General features: G+C 37.0%; 1 protein-coding gene across 19 annotated transcripts in view; it reads right to left on the bottom strand.

The window, feature by feature from the left end:
• LOC145962111 (bromodomain adjacent to zinc finger domain protein 2B) overlaps positions 1-19,714 on the bottom strand; it is a 157,364-nt gene that overhangs the window by 72,231 nt on the left and 65,419 nt on the right. The window contains exon 1 of one of the 19 annotated variants that reach the window (XM_083082953.1): positions 2,106-2,637. The exons of the other annotated variants lie outside the window; for them this stretch is intronic. The gene's annotated coding sequence lies outside the window, so the exon portion shown is untranslated. Of the gene's footprint in view, positions 1-2,105; positions 2,638-19,714 lie in introns of those variants that run through there. 19 annotated transcript variants of the gene reach the window in all.

Here is a 19,714-nt window from a genome sequence, read left to right as displayed (position 1 = left end):
ATACGCTCGTCGACGAACGCGAGTGAAAACAAATCAAGCGTAACTTTTCTTCGCGGCAGAAGGGTTAAAAGGAAGATAAAAGCGAGTGATACTTACTAATGCGCGGTTAATTAAATTGGTATAGTGTGCCTGGCTTTGCTAAAGTGCAACAGGTTGCGTTAAGCTCTAATGTTCTTCGGCGCGAAACACATTTAAGGGAAGCCGGGAGGGGGAAGGGAATGATTAATGTTCCCAATTGACATAAGTTAGCATTATGCGATACACTCCCATTATTTGTACCAATTTGTTGCATTTGTCGACGCAGATTAAAAATTATGCACCGCGTGGAACGCAATAACGCATTCGCGAAGCCACTTCGATTGCCATGTGGAAATTCATTTCATTCGTATCGAGACCGGAAATGGCATTAGTAATTAAGGCGCCGAGGTGCTTATATAAAACGTACAATCTTTGTCAACTTCTTTCGACATATACAGTATACGGTAGGCGAAAATTTCGCAATTCCCCGGTTTTTAAACAGACGTAAAGCAAATATATAATACAGTGATATTTAAGAGATTAAAGAGAGAGATAACACATGGAATTCGTCTTCACTAAAGTCCAAAACTTTGCATACTGGTAAACGCAGTGCGTTCCTGGCTAAATTATCTCATCACAGGTCATCATTAAAAATCTCTAAATTGCACACTCGGCTCGTGCAAAGAATGAACTTTGTCGCTCGATTCCACACTGAGAAAAAAATCTGGTTGCATTAATTAGAATTCTGGTAGATTCAACCAGTATGTCTGTTGGAAAATGGACGAACCAGAATTCTTGTAGGAATTACCAGATGAATCTGATTAATTTCTTCCTGTTAAATTTACCAAATTTTCTGGTTATAATACTAAACTCACCAGCACCAAGTCGTCTGAAATTTTTTCCATCTAATTTCAAAAGTCTATTTAATAATCTGAATTCCAACAAGATTATTGAATAAATTCAATCCAGATTATTGAATAAATTATTTTAAGTTCAGTTTGTTAGAAATTAAACTGATAAACAGTGATGCAAGAAGAGGATGCAGCTCAAACATACACAATCAGAGAGCTAGCGTCCTCTTTCTGGCACTACTGCTCGTAAGAGAAAAAAAATATACCTTGGATTTAAAGTTAATACTAGTTCTTTATATACATTTTATGGCATATATTGAATACGAGTTAAGTTAAGAGTGGTTCATCGTCTAGCGGCAAGCAAAGAAATTAATGTAACAAGAAATTTTATATATCCAACCAGAAAATACTAACCAAATCCTTATAGTAAAATCTATTAAACGTTCTAGTTATAAAAAATCGAGTCTTATCATGATAACTAGAAATTCTTGTTTGATTTAACCAAAATGCCTTCAATCATATACGTCTTGTTGGTATAATCAAACGATTTTTCTCAGTGCAGAGACCAACTCTCGATTCATCGGCCGCATTTGTAAATCACAAACACTTGATTAATTCAAAGGGAACTCACGACACACGTCACGACGCGTTTCCGCGTCCTCGGGAAAGATCCGCTCCAATTCGTCCGGAGAAACGAGGCGAGGAGACACCCCGTATAACGTCGAGAGCCCGGCCCTGCCGGTCGGCGCACGTACCGGTTGGCAGCCGGCAAAGAACGGCCCGTGGCGCAGTCCTCGTATAAAGATTCCTCCGACTGAAAACGAGCCGGCACGACGGACGGTGCGGCTCGGCTCGACGCGACGCGGTTAATCGTGTGCGCCGCGTATCCGTTTACGCTCCGTGCGTGTCGCCTCGCGTCCTGTCTCTCGCTCCTCTTTTCTGTTTTTTTTTTTTTCGTTTCACCCCACGATTCCCCCCTCCCCCTCCCTCCCCTCCGTGCCCTTCGTTCTTCCTCCCGTCCTCCGTCTTTCGTCTCCGCCTTTCGTCTCCTCGCGCCCGATGCCGATGCACGTTGACGCGAGCATATACGGGGTGTCCCCGAATTACGACGCGTCGTGGACGACTACGACGCCGAGAGAGCGATAGGCGATAATGATCATCAGGTAGAAGCGTGAACGATGGAAACTTGAATGACAAGAGAATTTTTTTTCGCGCCACGAATAAACATTACCTTACCTGCGAAAATTCACTTTACTCGAAACAAATAGAGACACGTGTGTTCTCCGTCACAGGAGCGGATCCCAGCATGATTCCCGATTAAATCTCCCACAAGGCTTTCTCCGATTCGAAGATGAACAAAGACGAGGGACACTCACTGCCGGAGACTCGTCGAGACACTTGGTGCTCACACGTACACAAGAGACACTCGCGCACCGGGGATAGAAAAAAAAAAGGAACATACGCAGGCACGCGTGGAGAGCGATATCTTTCGAGCCAAGCCCAGCGTCCAAGGTGCGTCACGCTCGGAAATATGCGTGCCTTCCGTTTCACCGAGTATCCGTGCACGCGCGTGCAGCCGACTCGATCGGGCTCCAACACGAACTCGGAATTAAGGGACACCGCGCTAAAGCCTCTCTAAGGGCGCGCACGCGGGAGAAAAAAGGGTCGTGGGGTAGAGAAGGAGCGGGAAGAGAAGGAGAGATGGTAGAAAGGTGGGGACACACGTTAGAACGCCCGACGTGAACGTGTGTGCCGTGGTGAACTGGCGGACCTGCGGATTATTTCGTGAGCGAGTTCGATCGAGCCTACCGCCGTCTTCCCCCACCTCCCCCCACCTCCACCCCTTCCCCTCTTCGCTCGCTCCTCACTCGTGTTCCAACTTTATGATGTACATACTACGGAATGTAACCGCTAAATCTTCGGGCCAACGATGCCGTAAAAAGAGGTATTAAGTCTACGCGCGTCCCTTTGTCGTTTTGTTGCCCCTCTCCCCCCCCCCCTTTTCAAATGACCGCGCTTTTAATAGATGTAACGCGGCGGGATGACACATTGGAGGTTCTTTCGTATGATTAGGAAAATTAGCGGCGAAAAAAGGAGACATTCTCAAGTCATAAATCATTCGATTGATACGAGTATGTTTGCAAATTTTGGGTGTCAACATTTTCGAATTTTATTCTAAAGCGAGATGTGTTTGTAAAATTTTCAAGTGCTTTAAGTCTTTGTACTATAATAAGCGTAATAAAGACAAATGTCAATCATTTTTTTCTAGGATTATTTAATAATAATAAATATAAATTTAATAATAATGAAATAAATTTAATAATTATTAAATGAATAATAATAATTAAACAAATTTAATAATAATTATTAAATAAATAATAATTAAATAAATTTATAATAATTATTTAATAATAATAAATATAAAAAAATATTTTTTAAAGCCTTTGAAAATTGATATAAGCTGCGAAATAATTAAGTTATTATTAGTTCATGTTAACGAAAGAAAATTCTTTCCATTAGTTTATCTATATTAATAATATATATTTAATTCTTAACTCTTGTACCGTAGTCTTATTTATCGCGACATTTGAATCGCATTACGAATAAAAAACATGATATAAAAGGATAAAAGGTGAAGAAAATGGATAGAAAGTGTGCTACCACGATTGCCAAGGAGAAATATCTAGAAAATAAGGAACAAGAAATGAGGAATGCAAATATTCTCAAGTTGTCCGGTCGCGAAACGTGTTCCGCGAACGAGGTACTAACGATAAAACGAGCTGCCTCTTCCGCCGTCGGCCTTTTTCCCGACGATGAGAATGTCGATGATCTCAATCTACAGATTCAACGCAACGCTGAAACTACGAGACGAGAGAAAGAGAAAACGCACGTGGGAGACACGAGGGGACGCGAGAACAAAATGCATTAACGAGTAATCCTTTTAATTAACCGTGCAAGGAATCTCTTGCGGGAATTAAATTTTAAATCTTATTTTAATAAAATACTTGTTTCATTTTTTTAGCGTATCATAAAATGCCTCAACTTGAAGGATGCCAATCTCGAGTTCTTTGATCAATATCGATTATCAAATTTATAGAAATTTTATATCATTTTACTTTCCATTACTCGAACTTGATAAAAATTTGAAGGAATTCCGAGGGAGTGTGTTGTCCGTATATAAAAGATAAGACTTTATAATAATTTTACTTACTGAAAAGAGCTTATATTGATTCGGAATGGCGGACTGGCCAGACCTCTGACTCGACTGTCTCCAGAACTGCAGCCGACGCGCGTTGCAACCGGCGGAGAATACGAATTAGCGCGAGGGGTCGCGAGAGAGAAGGGGAGGAGGCAGAAGATCGATTCGGCTTCGTCGGGGCACGTTTATTTGACGCTTCGTCCCGTAATCCCCGCCGCCGCGGATTTATTATCCAGGCTTGACGCGCGCGCGTTATCCTTCCAAAAAAGATGCGCTCTTCAGACGTGTCCGATTCGATCGTTTGGTTCGCTAATGATGAAGGCGCCAATTATGATTGACCGTCGCGCGAAAAGTGTCGTTCCAATAAATTCCAGACAATTTTTTTCGATCGACTATCGCTTTTATATCATATCTCATGAATCGATAAAACTCTATCGATCGCGTCATCGATGGAAATTACTATCCTGTTACATGCGTATGTGCCATTTTTTACAAATTCGCATTCGATCTTCAGAATACGTTATCTATTTCTGTAAAAAATTTTTAGATACAAATACATTCTTCTGTCATTATACATTACTGGTTATCTCTGCGCAACACATCCGCTTGTCACGATATACGAGCGATTTTAAAATCGTATTCCAGACGCCATTAATTATGATGGAATCGGCTCATCTGGGTCCACGTTTTTTCATTGCATGTCGTCGCGCGATTACGCTGTACGTCGCATGGTTCTTCTATAATTACGGGCTGTTTAAATATTCATGAATCACGTTACAATATACTTATGATAGCGGTGAAGCAGAATGCCGATTTTAATAGCGTGCGTATTTTCGCGCGTCACACAGATTGCATTTATATCGCTGTCATAAATGAGTAGTCGGTCATATAGTTGATGATATAGTTGATGATATAGTTTGAAATTTGAATATTACGAGAATATTGATGATCGCGCGATCCTCTTATTATTCGATAAAATCAAAATGTTATCAAATCATTGTTTATACTCTTACGAGGATATGTAACAATGTATCATGTATGTAATAATATGTAAAAATCAACTATATTTTCCATCTCGATAATAAAATAAATATTGAAATAAATCACCACATGAGAGAGAGAAAGTTGATATTATTTGACATATTTCGAGTAAAAATTTGAAAAATGCAGTACTCCAATATACATTACTATCATTTTTCATTTTTATATAATTAAAATATCTAATCCAAACATTTGCGTTAACATTATACGAGATATCAATGCGCTGTATTAGGGAACAATTGGAACGAGCGCAAACAATCGAGTTCGTCCGCTCTCAATCACCGTTCACGCTACAATGAATCGATTCAGAATCCATTCTCTCTCTCTCTCTCTCTCCTCCTACCCTCCCCTCCTCTTTATCTCTCTCCCTCTCTCCCTCTCTATCATACTCGCGTAATATAAATGCACCTTAAAAGGCCGACATCCGAGGCCGATCGCGCGTACTCATGACAGGTGCGCGATATAGAGAGAAAGAAGAGGGGGAGGTAACGGATTAATTAATGGACAGGACAACCGTAATTAAGCTTAATTAGCTCGGCTGTTAGTCACTGCGTTTATGCAGTATACCTGGGATATCTCGGTCGATGCGGCCGCGCGTTGGGAGTTATCATTATCGATGAGTCAAGCGGAGCGAAGCAGCAGTGACAAAAATTCACTCGAGTCGAGTTGCGTGCTTCGGAATTTTATTTACGCCATCATATTGCATTCGTATCTTCCCGTGCAATATACCCCAAAAATCGTCTTCTTTTTCAATAAAGAATTTTTCTCTATACCGCATATTTATTTGCACGTGGTTTACAGTTTCGCGGAAATATAGAAATATAGACGAGCGTTTCTACGATGTATAAAAAGTAATACGCGTTATGTACAATAATTGATGTACAATTTATATAAATTAATTAAAGTATTAATTTATGTAAATTAATTAAACTATTAATTTATATAAATTAATTAACTATTAATTAAACTATTAAATGAATTAAATTACGTCAATATAAAGTGAATATTTATTTATATATATGTAAGATTTTGTCACGTTTGCGTTTTTTTAATTTTAAAAAATTCTATCTCTTTTTATGATTAAATCACTCAAGAAAAGTGTCACGTTTTATTTACTTTTACAGATATTTATTTACTAGTCGTTTTACAAAAATGCGATTTCATTTTAATTATTCTTTCACTTCAATCAATCTCTATATAATTGCCCTAAATTGCCCTTTATAATTAAATATATACATGGGATATAAATATCTTTCTTAGTTTTATTAGTCTATGTAACTGATGGAACATTCCCATAAATAAGAAATTGCAGGTAGCACCTTTTAGAATAAATTATCTCCATGATCTCATTGAAACACTAATCATATCGCGATATGATATTGCGAAGTAAGATTGCATGGAGGTACGGCACAATTATAGACTATAGAACGCAACATCCAGTAGTCTATGTTAAACTCATTTCCGGCAATAGGCGTTCCACAAGGTAACCAAGACTAGCCACGTGTAAGAAGGAAACGCATAAATATTTATTACGAATAAGAGTTATTAATTGCTCGACCGTCTAATTTCCTTTAATGTTCATTTTAGCTCGATACAATCAAGCCGATGATCTTGATGTCTATCAATTAACCTAAGAGGTAAATATAAATCCATTCTAATTTGAAATAATATATACACAGAAAGACATATTACAGGATTATCTCAATTAAAAGATATCATCAATTTTGTTGTATGTCATGACGCTACTGATTTTTATACTTGACATATATTTACGATATTTATACTTGACTTATAATTGATTGCATTTACTTGAGAGAGGAAAGGTGTGATCGTCGATTCTGAATTTTCTCGTATACTTTATCACATGTAAAATGTTGTGAAATCATATATTAAGCGAATGATCAACTGGTTTGGAATTCGGCATTCGTTCTTACTCAACGTTGACCGACGTAAACTACTTCGTTCTTCTTCCCAAAATAATTTGCAGTCGCTTCGCGCGAAAGCAAAGTCCCCTTTCCGTTCTTACATAATTACCGTAGTATGTATTTAAACGATTGAATCGTAAATCAAGGCTGAAATCTCGGATATTAATGATTGTTTTATTTAGCAAAAATACAAATTTATCTTTGCCTCGAAATATCGATGCATCGCCGATATCGATTCTAGTCGCTTTTTAATTAATTGTATAGTTAATTATGCTCGCTATCCTGCGTCAACTTTAATAATAAGAGTTTAATGAAATATCCTCAATTAAATCGAACTGTTGGCGAAATCGAAAGCGTATCTTTTTTATTCGTAAAATAGTCTAATTGCGAGTATGATTCTCCCATCAATTTTCACGTATCGGAACAATAAATTGTCTCGTTCGGAAGGTATAAAATCATGTTGCGATACGAATCGAGTTTGTCGAGCGTATTTTCTCGCTTTATTTGCGTCACGAGTGTATATTATCGAGAGATCCCCTTCTTTCTTAAGCGGTCGACGACCGCGGGCGTTCTCGCTTCGTCGTGGCTTCGTTTCGTCGTCGTAAATAAAATGGACGCGGGGACCGGAGCGGTGATCGTACAGTACCTTGAATAAGTCAGAAGGGCTCGTTCGCGCGCGCGTTCGATCGATACCTCCGCGGGCTCGAAAGCCCGAAACCATCGTCGACGCGCGTCGCGTCCGCGTCGCGTCGCGTCGTATCGTCCATCCGTCCATCCGTCCATCCGTCCATCCGTCCATTCGTTCGTTCGTTCGTCGAAAATGTCCGTCTCTTCGAATGGATCGGATCCGGTCTTAAAAGCACGAAACGCTCTCTTGGAAGCCACTCGGTGTGATTTCTCTGGGTGAAACCAGTTTCGCGCAGGCTGGCGCGCGATGCGCGTTGCCGTCTCCCTCGAATTCCGTCGTGCCGGAGTCTCGGGCCCGAAGAGGAAAAAAAGAAACGTTTTTGGCAGGCGAACGAGCGGTCAGCCTCGTCCCAAATATCAAGCAGCGTGGAGCGGTGGGTCGATAACGCGAGACGCGCTCTGCTCCCGTTCGTTGTTGCCAATGCAATCGTTCGTTCGTTGCGCGGGATTTAATACGGGGAACGTATACAGCTTGTTCCCCCATCGGTCGCCATCTCGAAAACATCTCGACGATGATAAAGTTGCGCGAAATAGCGATAGAAATTCATTTGCGCGCGTTGACAAGTTAAACAGCGAATCAAACATTTGTGCGTTATAATTCTCCATTCACGCTAGATCTATTCTAGAATAATAGCAATACAATATTATTGAGCCTTAAGTAACATTTTATGATAATCTTGGATGATGTAGCAATTTTCCGGGCAAAAAATCTTAAAAAATGTGCGAGAGAATTATTTTTCAATTAAATACTTATCGAAAGAAAAAAAAATTAAAAACGTCATGTAAATAGTCCATTAACACTTGAGATTACATAAAATAAAACAAATAAATCGATGAAACATGATAATCCATAAATCTGCCTTAAATACCATATTATTTGTGTCATAAGAAGGTAATTACGATATAGTATCACGGCGCTATTACGACAGTTATATTATAATAAATGCAGTTACAACCGGTTTTACTGCTACAAGTAAAGTGACACACATTTACTTGTTGATAGAGTAAATTACTTGCCGGTTAAGTGCAATTTAATTATAATGCAAATCATATTTCAAATATCGAATACGAGCAAATATGTAAAAACGATCGATTACCTCTTTCATAAATGCGCGCACTGATTTATCAAGTTTATCCGTATTGCACTTGAGATCAAATTCTGCGGAGAAAAATTAATGGATAGTATATTCACACGGAATTAAGTTCAACTCGCATCAATTTCCTAGGATAAGTTACGAGAGATGCAAATAATATTAGCAGTAATATTATATTATTATCGCATTACATATATTACATATGATAAACAAGCATTACTAATCTTCAAATTTTTTGTATGTAAATGTCTTAACAGTCAAACAAATAAAATTTATATCAACAAATTGAATTTATATCAAACGAATATACCATTTAACGTTGTTTTATTACCTCGTGAGTCACAAGAGGTAGACAAAATAATATAAACACTTGAAAAATACACTATATTTGTTTATTAATAACGTGTTGGGCTATTATTTGCCTTTAATACAGCTTCAATTTTCCTTGGAAAAGAACCATACAATTTTTGAATAGTCTCCAGTGGAATATTGTCCCATTATTTTATCAAAATATCTGTCAATTGCTTTAAAGATGTTGGAGGAGGGAATCTGCTTCTCACTCTCTTTTCCAAAACTGCCCATAGTGGTTCGATGATATTTAAATCGAGTAATTGTGCTGGTCAGAGAAGATATTAAAGTTCATTTTAATGTGTTCAAATCAAGATTGAACTCTTCTAGCTGTGTGCATGGTTGCGTTACACATCTTGAAAAATGGTATCATTTAATAGAAGTATGGGACAATATTCCATTGGAGACTATTCAAAAATTGTATGATTCTATTCCAAGGAGAATTGAAGTTATATTAAAGGCAAATGGTGGCCCGATATCTTATTAATAAACAAATACAGTATTTATTTTTCAGGCGTTCACATTACTTTGTCTACCCCCTGTATATAATATTAAACCTCGCCGAAATTTAATTGCGAAGATCTTGAAGTATATAGTTGAAAGACCGCTAATGAGGGGCAGGAAACTCGTAACAAGAAAGTAAGCGAATGCAGTAAGAAAACAAGGTAGGAATATCGTATGGTCTGACAGGGGCTTTACGTGAGGCGTCGCTGATTACGGGCACGATCGAGTCCCGGCATATCTGGCAGCTCGCAGCGCATCTCGTAATCGCGATGCACCGCCAGTTTTTGCAGCGCATCTAACGCGCAAGCGGAGCGACGGCGCGATTTCACGCGCATGCAAGAACGTACGTGCCGTACTTACGGCCATTATGCACATACAGGGTGTTCCGTAACAATCCCAAGAAACTTTGATGCATCATCGATATTCCTCGAGCAAGAACAAAAAATAAAGATATAAAGAAGGTGTCGATCTGTCAGTTGCAGAGTTGAAAATGAACGATCGCGAAGACGATGGGAAAATTTTATCTTGCGTCTACGCACTTTTCACCTCGACGAAACTTGGATGCAAAATTCACTTACAAAGATATTTCGCGTCGAACGTAAAAAATGTGGTAAAAATAAATTTCCAGCGGATGACTCGAAATTCAGAGGATACGTTAAGCTTGTCCGATATGTTGCGGAATAATCTATGGATACGTCGGTTTTTCCAATGCGGTCTCTATAGAGTCTTCCATACGGAAGCAAAGCGTACAATATTCTCGCAAGACTTTTGCGCCACTCGCGGTATATTACGCCGAAACACACACGGACCAAACCGACCGCATAAAAGTTTCGCACCGCTGCTCGCCGCCTTATTGCACGTACTCTGCAACGCTCATCTGCGGACGCCACTTTCAATTCTGATAACATGGGAATGGTGCACTTACATCCGACGTGAATAAAACGCGCGTACAGCTTCTACATTGCGCGATGGCAAACAATGTTCTCAAAGAGACTATTTTTGGAACAGCAAAAGTACATAAATTTAAATTTGTTTTTGTTTCACTCTTTTGAATAATTTATTGCATAATGCATATACAGGGGATAGACAAAATAATGTGAACACCTGAAAAAATAAATACTGTATTTGTTTATTAATAAGATATTGGGCCACCATTTGCCTTTAATATGACTTCAATTCTCCTTGAAATAGAATCATACAATTTTTGAATAGTCTCCAACGGAATATTGTCCTATTCTTCTATTAAATGATACAATTTTTCAAGATGTGTAACGCAACCATGCACACAGCTAGAAAAGTTCAATCTTGATTTGAACACATCAAAATGAACTTTAATATCTTCTCTGACCAGCACAATTACTCGATTTAAATATCATCGAATCACTATGGGCAGTTTTGGAAAAGAGAGTGAGAAGCAGATTCCCTCCTCCAACATCTTTAAAGCAATTGACAGATATTTTGATAAAATAATGGGACAATATTCCACCTGAGATTATTCAAAAATTGTATAGTTCTTTTCCAAGGAAAATTGAAGCTGTATTAAAGGCAAATAATAGCCCAACACGTTATTAATAAACAAATATAGTGTATTTTTCAAATGTTCATATTATTTTGTCTACTCCCTGTATATATATACATATAATTGTGGAAACGAGATGTCAGTTTAATGTCCTTATATGTTAAATTTGCATTTGATTCTGAATTAAATTTCTCTGTTTAAAAAAGTATAAGTTTATAAATATCTTTTAATCGTGCAAGTTTTCTTGCGTTTGAGAAAGTATGATATAAAATATTTTTCGTCTAAATATTAATCTTTTTTGAGATAAGAATAATGGGATAATTTTCAACCTTTAATAGAAAATTCTTAGTTTCAATTCTGCGGTGACTTCTTTAAAAAACTAAAAAATAAAAACTAAACTCTAACTCTCTCTGAAAGAAAAATATACTGCAATGTTTCCACAAAACTTTTAAGCATAGACAAGATAGTACCTCGGTTGTAGGTTAAAGAATTGTATCGAGAAGTTTAATTAGTAGAAAAATTAATTACATAATATAATATCCGAATTTTTTAGAAGTGCTATGATTATACAATGATTGTCATCGTCAAAAATACTCAATAATTATCGCGAGTCGAATAATATTTCATTAACTTTAAATTGCTGCCTATATCGAGGAATTATAAGTTCATAATGAGTCATTGCACCATTTATTTTGTATGAACTAGCATTGCATCTGGCATCTACCTCGATATACGATCGAATTTCAGATTGCAATCGTAAGGAAAACATTCACACGTGTCAATTTCGCACAAAGAGACACCACAAGAAATCATAATCTAATATCACATATACTATACATGTATATATGCTAGAATTTCATCTAGTAAAATTATTAGTTTTCAAAATCTCACGATATTTATTTCTCATCTTTTTACAACATAATAATTGTTATCTGTACACAAAATAATTAATCTTCAAAGCATCATGGTTTAAGCGTTAATTTCATAAATTATGTATGTGATGCAGAATTATTTTATATATAATTTACATCCATGATGAATCTCTATCTTGTTTTAGATTTCAAAAATTAACACGGTCGAGTATGAATTATTTTGAATACAATATGACTGACTATTTCATAGTATAATTTTGTTATTTCAGTGAATTTTTAAATAATTAGCATACAATGCAAGAAACATTTAATTGTGAAATATATTATTATTCTTTACACAAAATGTGTTGAATATTTTGAAACAATCGATCAAATATATTTTCTTGGCAATAAGTGTATTAATTAAAGCACGAAAAAATAATTATATATATAATTATTAGTGTATCTCTACGAAAATATGTAATTTTTCCGATTTATCATTTTCAATATATTTACCCATATCGAATAATTGCATCGAGCAAAGTTTGATTTTACAGTTACGATTAATTGTTATAGGGCGGACACACACAATTCACAAGGACTTGTCTTGTCTTGTCAAGAGATGTTCGCGAGGCGTAACGAAAAGTCGTCGGAGCGAGTCGCCCTGTCTTCTTAAAAGAAAAAGAAGAAAGGAAAAGATGGAGATCCGCCATTTCCGTCCAATCGTATCGTTACGAGCTCTTGCGTCCACGGACGGTGAAACTTGTTGTTACTCAATCGGTATGTAAAGAGCGTTTAACGAAGAAGCGCGCCGATTTTCGCATCATGCCGGACAGACACTTCTCGATTACGGAGACCGATATCCGTTTTGCGAAATTCCATGTCTCGTACGAATAGTTTCGATAACGAAACTTTGAATAAATTATTCTCGTCAAAGCGATTCAAAGCGACTTTCGACGACATTCGTGAAGCTGATATGTTCGTCTTGACGATTCTAGATACGCTATCAGCGGATCTAGACAGACTCACATAATTAATTCATCATGTTATGTTACATCATGAATTCTAGTGTTATTAAAAAAGCAAAAAAACGAAGAAACTATGCATTTATCGTGTCGCATTTTGGATTTTATCGGCGTAATTACAGATCCGAGTATTTACCGCGCTTTTTAGGACCGATAGTAAACGAGTAAATAAAACTTTTACGACCATATCTGACGGCATCTGCAGACTCGCGGTAGCGAGATGCCGAAGATCATGCGTGCGTGCATAAGTGCGTCCGCGCACGATGACGTTTATATGTCGTGTACATATCTCGCGCACTGCGAACGAATCGAATTGCGTAAAACCCGATTCCGCCGTAATTCCGTTACCTATCCATCCTCTCTCTTTCACATGTATCCCTCCTCTTTTCGCGAATATGCGGCATAAACGCATAAACGCACGCACGCACGCACACAGGCGTTTCGTAGAAACGCGATGACGTCGCGATGACATTCGCTCGCGTCATGGAAAATCCGATTCAACCGCAAATTGTATATTCATTCTGAATAATACGGTTGAAATACATGATCTGCTTCATTTTCATATCGTAATTGAGTGCCTCTCTAAATCTGAAGATTTTAGATTATCGAGATCCGGTATGTCTACCAAATACATATGGATATATGTACACATGAATATACATATTTCTTTCGATGTACAAATATACTGAAATATTCCAAACCACAATTGCAATTAAACCTTGTGTATTTCTTGGGAGATAATGTTTTACTGGGAAAAAATATTTTAATATAATTTTGACATTTATATATTTTTTTTTTCAATCCATAGACTCAATATTCAGAATCAACGAAAGAAAGCGTTGATAATAAATCTTTCGGTTATTTATCAACACAATTACATCGAAACGATCATTGATTAGATACACAGTTTGCGCTGAACTTGATCTAATTTGCGTAAGATATCAATGCGTATGCGCAAAACAGGTTTTGATACCAGCGAATGCGATTGTGTATATCGGATAGTTTGACAACCGCTGTAAGTTCATTATCCTCCTGTCACCGGTGATCTGACCGAGATAACGAAATTGTATCGGGGAACGCGGCAGTCGATCCTAATGATCGATTACGCGCGATTAACGATGCGATTTAACGTCATCACCCCGTAAATATAAATCAACGTTGTCATATTAATTTTTTTCCACGTTTAAATCGCTCTTGTCATCCTCGAAAGAAATACAGAAGTTTTATATATATTATTGGAATTTCGTTATAAGATAAGAAAAAGAAACATTCTTTCTCTCGATTATACATGATTTTATTAGATGATATTATTAACAATTCACAAACATGTTTTACTGTTGTTGAATTTTATATGCGATTTGCTAGAATTGCATATGAAAAAATAACAATGTCTTTAATGAGAGCAATGATAATTTTTCCTCTAATGTCTTCGCGTCAGAAATTAATCTCGAAACGATTACTTGATGTGTTTCTATTGAGATAACCAGATGCTGTATGTATAACATCCTCATGTCACTTAATTAACACATGCAGTGTAGCTCGCAGTAAAAATATGCACATTTATATTTCATTCATCGCATAATTAAATTATTTATTAATTAAAAATACATAATATTTTTACTGCATATTATTGAAGGATTTAAAAAATGGTAAAAAAAAACACTTATTCACTACACAAATTAAAAAATATAAATATGCATTAGAATGTTTAAAGACCAATGTACTCGCATTCTCTATAATAAAATTTAAATGAAGAGTGTAACGAATAAAAAAAAACTCCAACTTCTCCATTTCAGCTAGCGATTGTCCTCAATGGCTGTATTTTCTTTAGAATATGAATTTTTTGGTTTCAAAACTCACGCGCAATTAATCTAAAATATATAAAGCCCTTCTCTTCCCTCGGATAAAAAATTTGGCGCGCTTAAAAAATGTAAGGGTTTTGCACGCGGAATGCGAATTAGATTTCGCCGCGAATACACGGGAATATCTCGTGCGCCCCCGCGATATCCGTTACAAGTGTCGTACGTATGCATAATTCTTCTGAAACGCACTCGCGTCACGGAAACTCGGAATTAACCTGGATATAGCGGCGAGCGAATTCACGAGCCCAACGCCGGCCATCACCGTCGCTGCAGCCGTTTGTCCAATCCGGATAATGAAACCGCGTACGTGCGGGATATCACGCAGGGCTCTTCGATTATTACATCGGGCGAATTCCAAATTTCTCGTACATCTCCCCCGCATTGACGCACCGAAAACTCGCCCCCCCGGTATCCGGCATTCGGCCGGTAAATATCGATTTGCGCGCGCCCGACCGCATCCGATACACCGTGCGTGCATCGCGAACGTCATCGCGAAATAATTGCGCACCCCCCCTCGTGTCGCGCGTTAAAATCATCGCCAAACGTAAGCGCAAAATTCAAACTAGACATGTATGTATGACAAACGCGGAGTATAACTCTTCTAGAACGTGTCCCGGCATTTTTTACGACCATGCATGTATTTCGCGTCTGTATTTTATATACAGAATATGAAAATTCTATCGAAAAACATCCTTTATATTCCAAGTGCCAGTTTGAGCGAGTTTTGACGTGGCTTTCTACGATTTTACGTCCTGCGAGAGTGTTTCTCTCGATACGCTATGAAGTCGATAGAAATTTATTGATGCGTAACGTACACGCGGTGTGTGTACGTATTACGTAACTTGACATGTATATATTACCGATAAATTTATAGAGAGAATATCTCTTCAAAACTCTCTGTCTTTTTAATTATTCGCGCGAAATAAATAACCGAGAATTATTAGGAGATTAACAATAGCATAGTGATGCATTGATATATTATTTTTAAAATTTGATTGTCAAGATATTTGATGCACAAAATTTGCAACAAACGAGAGCTCTCTAAATTTGCGTTAAGAAAAACGCGATTTCATATATACCATAGAATTTACATTCTGGAACATTTTGTACGTAATTACAACGGCTGCACATTTTCGAACGGGTGTGCAATACTCGAACGAGGTAAACAGATGGGAGGTCAGCGATGAATTATGAAAATGATTAGTTATGCTCGTCACAGATGCTACCCGTTGCTAGATAAAGAATGGTCCCGCTTGCCTCCGCTTGCAAACGAGTTTTCCACAGAACACTGTGCGATTTCCACGTAATCGTTACGATCAATACTGAATCGTCGAGATTTTTCGCATAGATTACTCGGATAAATAGGAAAAAGCGCGTTACGCGATGTAGAATATTACTCGTTCCTCCGAGGCGATGTTTTCTCGAAATTTGAATTTGAACGAGAAGCTTTCTCGTGATATAAGTGTAATCGTTGAACGAAATTATCGCGAATAATTATTCCAAAATGTGGCAAAATTGTGACACTTGAAATCATTCGAGCGAATTTTTAAACAATTCCAAAACAAGATAAATAAATAAAATATAGATTAATTTTCTGATTAATATGTTAATATACGTAATAAAGATTTTTTTTATCATTTTACTTTACGATTTTTTTTTTATTTCCTATTTATATCCAAACTCGCACAAATGCAATAAAAATTCCAACTTTGAAATTCTCTCTCGAAAGAAATAAATTGCGAAGATAAATTCGAAAGGAAGTGGCTTTATAAATTAATCTGGTGTGAAATTTACACAGAGTATTACTCTTGTATCTGTCATTCGAATACCTATCTGCGATTTTTTAATATCCCGAATAAGGACGCGGAATTAACGAGATTAAGTGCAATGCGCACTCGTTGCAAAAGAGGGGAATCAACGTATACATTACATCGCGGCACGGAAACCGACATAGGTATCACCACGTGGCTTACGAACTCGGCATACGGTTGGACCGACTTTCCCGGTGTGTCGTGCGTATGTATGTGTGCATATATCTATGAGCGAGTGTCGGATGTATGCGTGCGTGTACGGTAATGCGAAACGCTAAACTTACTCGCAATGCGTTCTCTGAGAGAATTATCTCGGTTTATCTCTCGCAAGTGCGCTATAATAGTTTCTATCGCAGACTTTTATCGCACCTCACTTGATCGATCCTCGAACAAGATTGATTTGCCAAGAGTTATCAATTCAAATATTTTCAATAGCTTTATGATGAGATGAAATCGTGACATTACCTCTTTTTCCTACGTGTTGAATATCATTTCATAACAATGTATTAGATTCAAATACGTATGCAATACCAATATATATCATATATATCATATATATATGGAGATTGTCGTTTCAAACTATAAATAATTTTAATTGCATCTCGTATTAGACAGAATTAACAATGAGTGACATTTAGCGAGATTGTCATTATAGCACGGATTATTTTTAACTCGTATCATTTCAATTTCCACGCTATTGTTCTCGGTATAAATATTACTTAATCTGATATGCATAGTGCGATCAAAATTTGCTGTTCTCTAGATATGGAAATTTTTATCGATGAATCTGGATGAATTTAATTGGAAGACCGCGAAATTACATTATTTTATCGACATAAATTTTCATTGACGTTTTATGTAACGAAAAGTTCCGAAGAAAAAGGCGGATGTTCCGTCGTCCGTAATGTGCCGTAGACCAACGAGACAATGTCGTTGCTGTCGTACGGTAAAGAAAAGTCATTGTGACTAGCGTGCAATGTGAGCAGCGTTTTCAAGTTTCGATGCGATTACGAAGCTTATGTTCGGTTCAGCTCGCTTCTAAACTACCTCTCAGTTAATCAGACCGACTTCTCCGTGCCGTTTCCGGATTGTCTACTATTCTTTTATATTTTCTTTTATGTCGTAGCCGTTTAAAATTGAGCACTTTGAAATCTTTATTGAATTTGTAAGGCAAAGAATTTGTACACAAACATAACATTGATGAGGAAACTAGTACTTTATGTACAAGAAGGACACAAAGATAAATCTGTCATCAATATGTCATCAAAATACAGATATATTTTTTAAAGAAACTAAAATTAACGGATATGTAATAATTTAGTGAAACAAGTTGAAAAGTAACATTACACTTTGCTTCTCTTTTATTCTTGTGTTTCGTTGTATTTTAATTCTTATCATTTCACAAGCTAAAAAATGCCACAAGGGAGCGCACGAAGGTCGAAAATTCACTGTTGCAACGCAGTGCAACGGATGACAATTACATCCGACTGTCGCGAGTGCATCGTTCGCTAAGCAGCTGCTCTCTTCGGGGGAGGGGGGGAGGAGAGGGGAATTGTAACGCGAGGAGACACGGGGCGATCCGGGACAAACGGCGGCAGATGTAAACGAGAGGAGCTTTTACCTTTAATGGATTCGCCCAAGGGCCAACAGGGATCTTCGGGGTTGAAAATATTCACGGTGAGGTAACGAAGTTTCGTAACGAGCGGCAACCGTACGTAGTTCGTGCGCGAGCGGGTTACTTTTCCTCTGCATCCCAATTTAAATTCCAATTGCAGGCGCGATCGGACTAAAATTAAATGCCGCTTTGCCGGAACAATCTGCCGGAATTTTCGCAAATTTTGCGGCCGATTTCGCTTACGTAAAATGTTGCCGTTTTATCCGTCCGAATCGTGTATACATATGTATCGAGAAAGAATTATAATCGAGAAGATAAATGCGTAAAGTTGACATTAAAAGAGAATAAGATATTTCTTTTAGAAACGTCATTTATTTTTATTTATTAATATTAAATAAAATGTGTTGATGAATTTTTTTAAAGTAAATTAGACAGATAATTGAAGTTTATTTTTACTCTGTTTATTTCCTACATTTACCTCTGATATTATTAAATTTTTTCAAAACTTACTTCCTTTACATTCTACAAGTTAATCTTTGGAGAACTTATGAGAGAAAGTTTGCTTAATCTAAAAGATTGAACAAATCTTGAGATCATAATTATAATTATCGTTATCATTTGGGGGTAAAACGCGATTGTAAAATAGGGTAACTTTTATTTTTCCACAAACCACTTCCAAGTGAAAAATTCTTTATTCACTCACTCAAGATAAAATGCAATTAGGACGAGCGTTAAATCTCTTTGAGGGAATATCGTTTCAATCGCGACATATAGAAGCACTATTTCGGCTTTCAACGACCCACTTTGTGGAATACCGATATTAATATTCAACGTTTCGTTATATGAAAGATCGACTTCCAATTCCCTACACATATGTGAGCTTAATTTAGAGCACTCGCAAAGATATTATTTCTGTTTTTAATAATATATTTAAACTAGAGTGATGTAAGGATTTTAATAGAGAAGAAGAAAGGAGAAGAAAAACTTTTTCATATAGATTGTAAAAAATAGAAAAAGTTAATTGAAACTGACACTGTGTATCCTGTATTGTTGTCTATAATATTTGCGCTATTTGATGCTTGCAGCGTGTTTGCATCCGCTTTTGCGAATATTTGAATCACCCAAAGCGTCAAATATTTTCGACCGGATTACACAAAATATCGTATCAAAAGTATTTTAATGACAGATTCTTTGACGTATTTCGAGTGAATTCTTCGTTGAGAATTCAACGCAACTTTGTCATTTTCAACATTAAATATTCCGACATTCAAGTGTTAAATTGTATTTTATTTAAATTTACTTTAAAAATTAATTGCAAAATAAAATTTTAATTATTTATTTAATTAACTCGGCTAAAAACCTCA

This window comes from Camponotus vicinus, unplaced genomic scaffold (assembly GCF_025532165.1).
Source record: "Camponotus vicinus isolate PSW18456_S1 unplaced genomic scaffold, iyCamVici1.0 SCAF_11, whole genome shotgun sequence".
NCBI classification, from domain to species: domain Eukaryota; kingdom Metazoa; phylum Arthropoda; class Insecta; order Hymenoptera; family Formicidae; genus Camponotus; species Camponotus vicinus.
The sequence above is the reverse complement of the archived record's forward strand: the minus strand, read 5'-3'. Positions and strand labels throughout refer to the sequence as shown.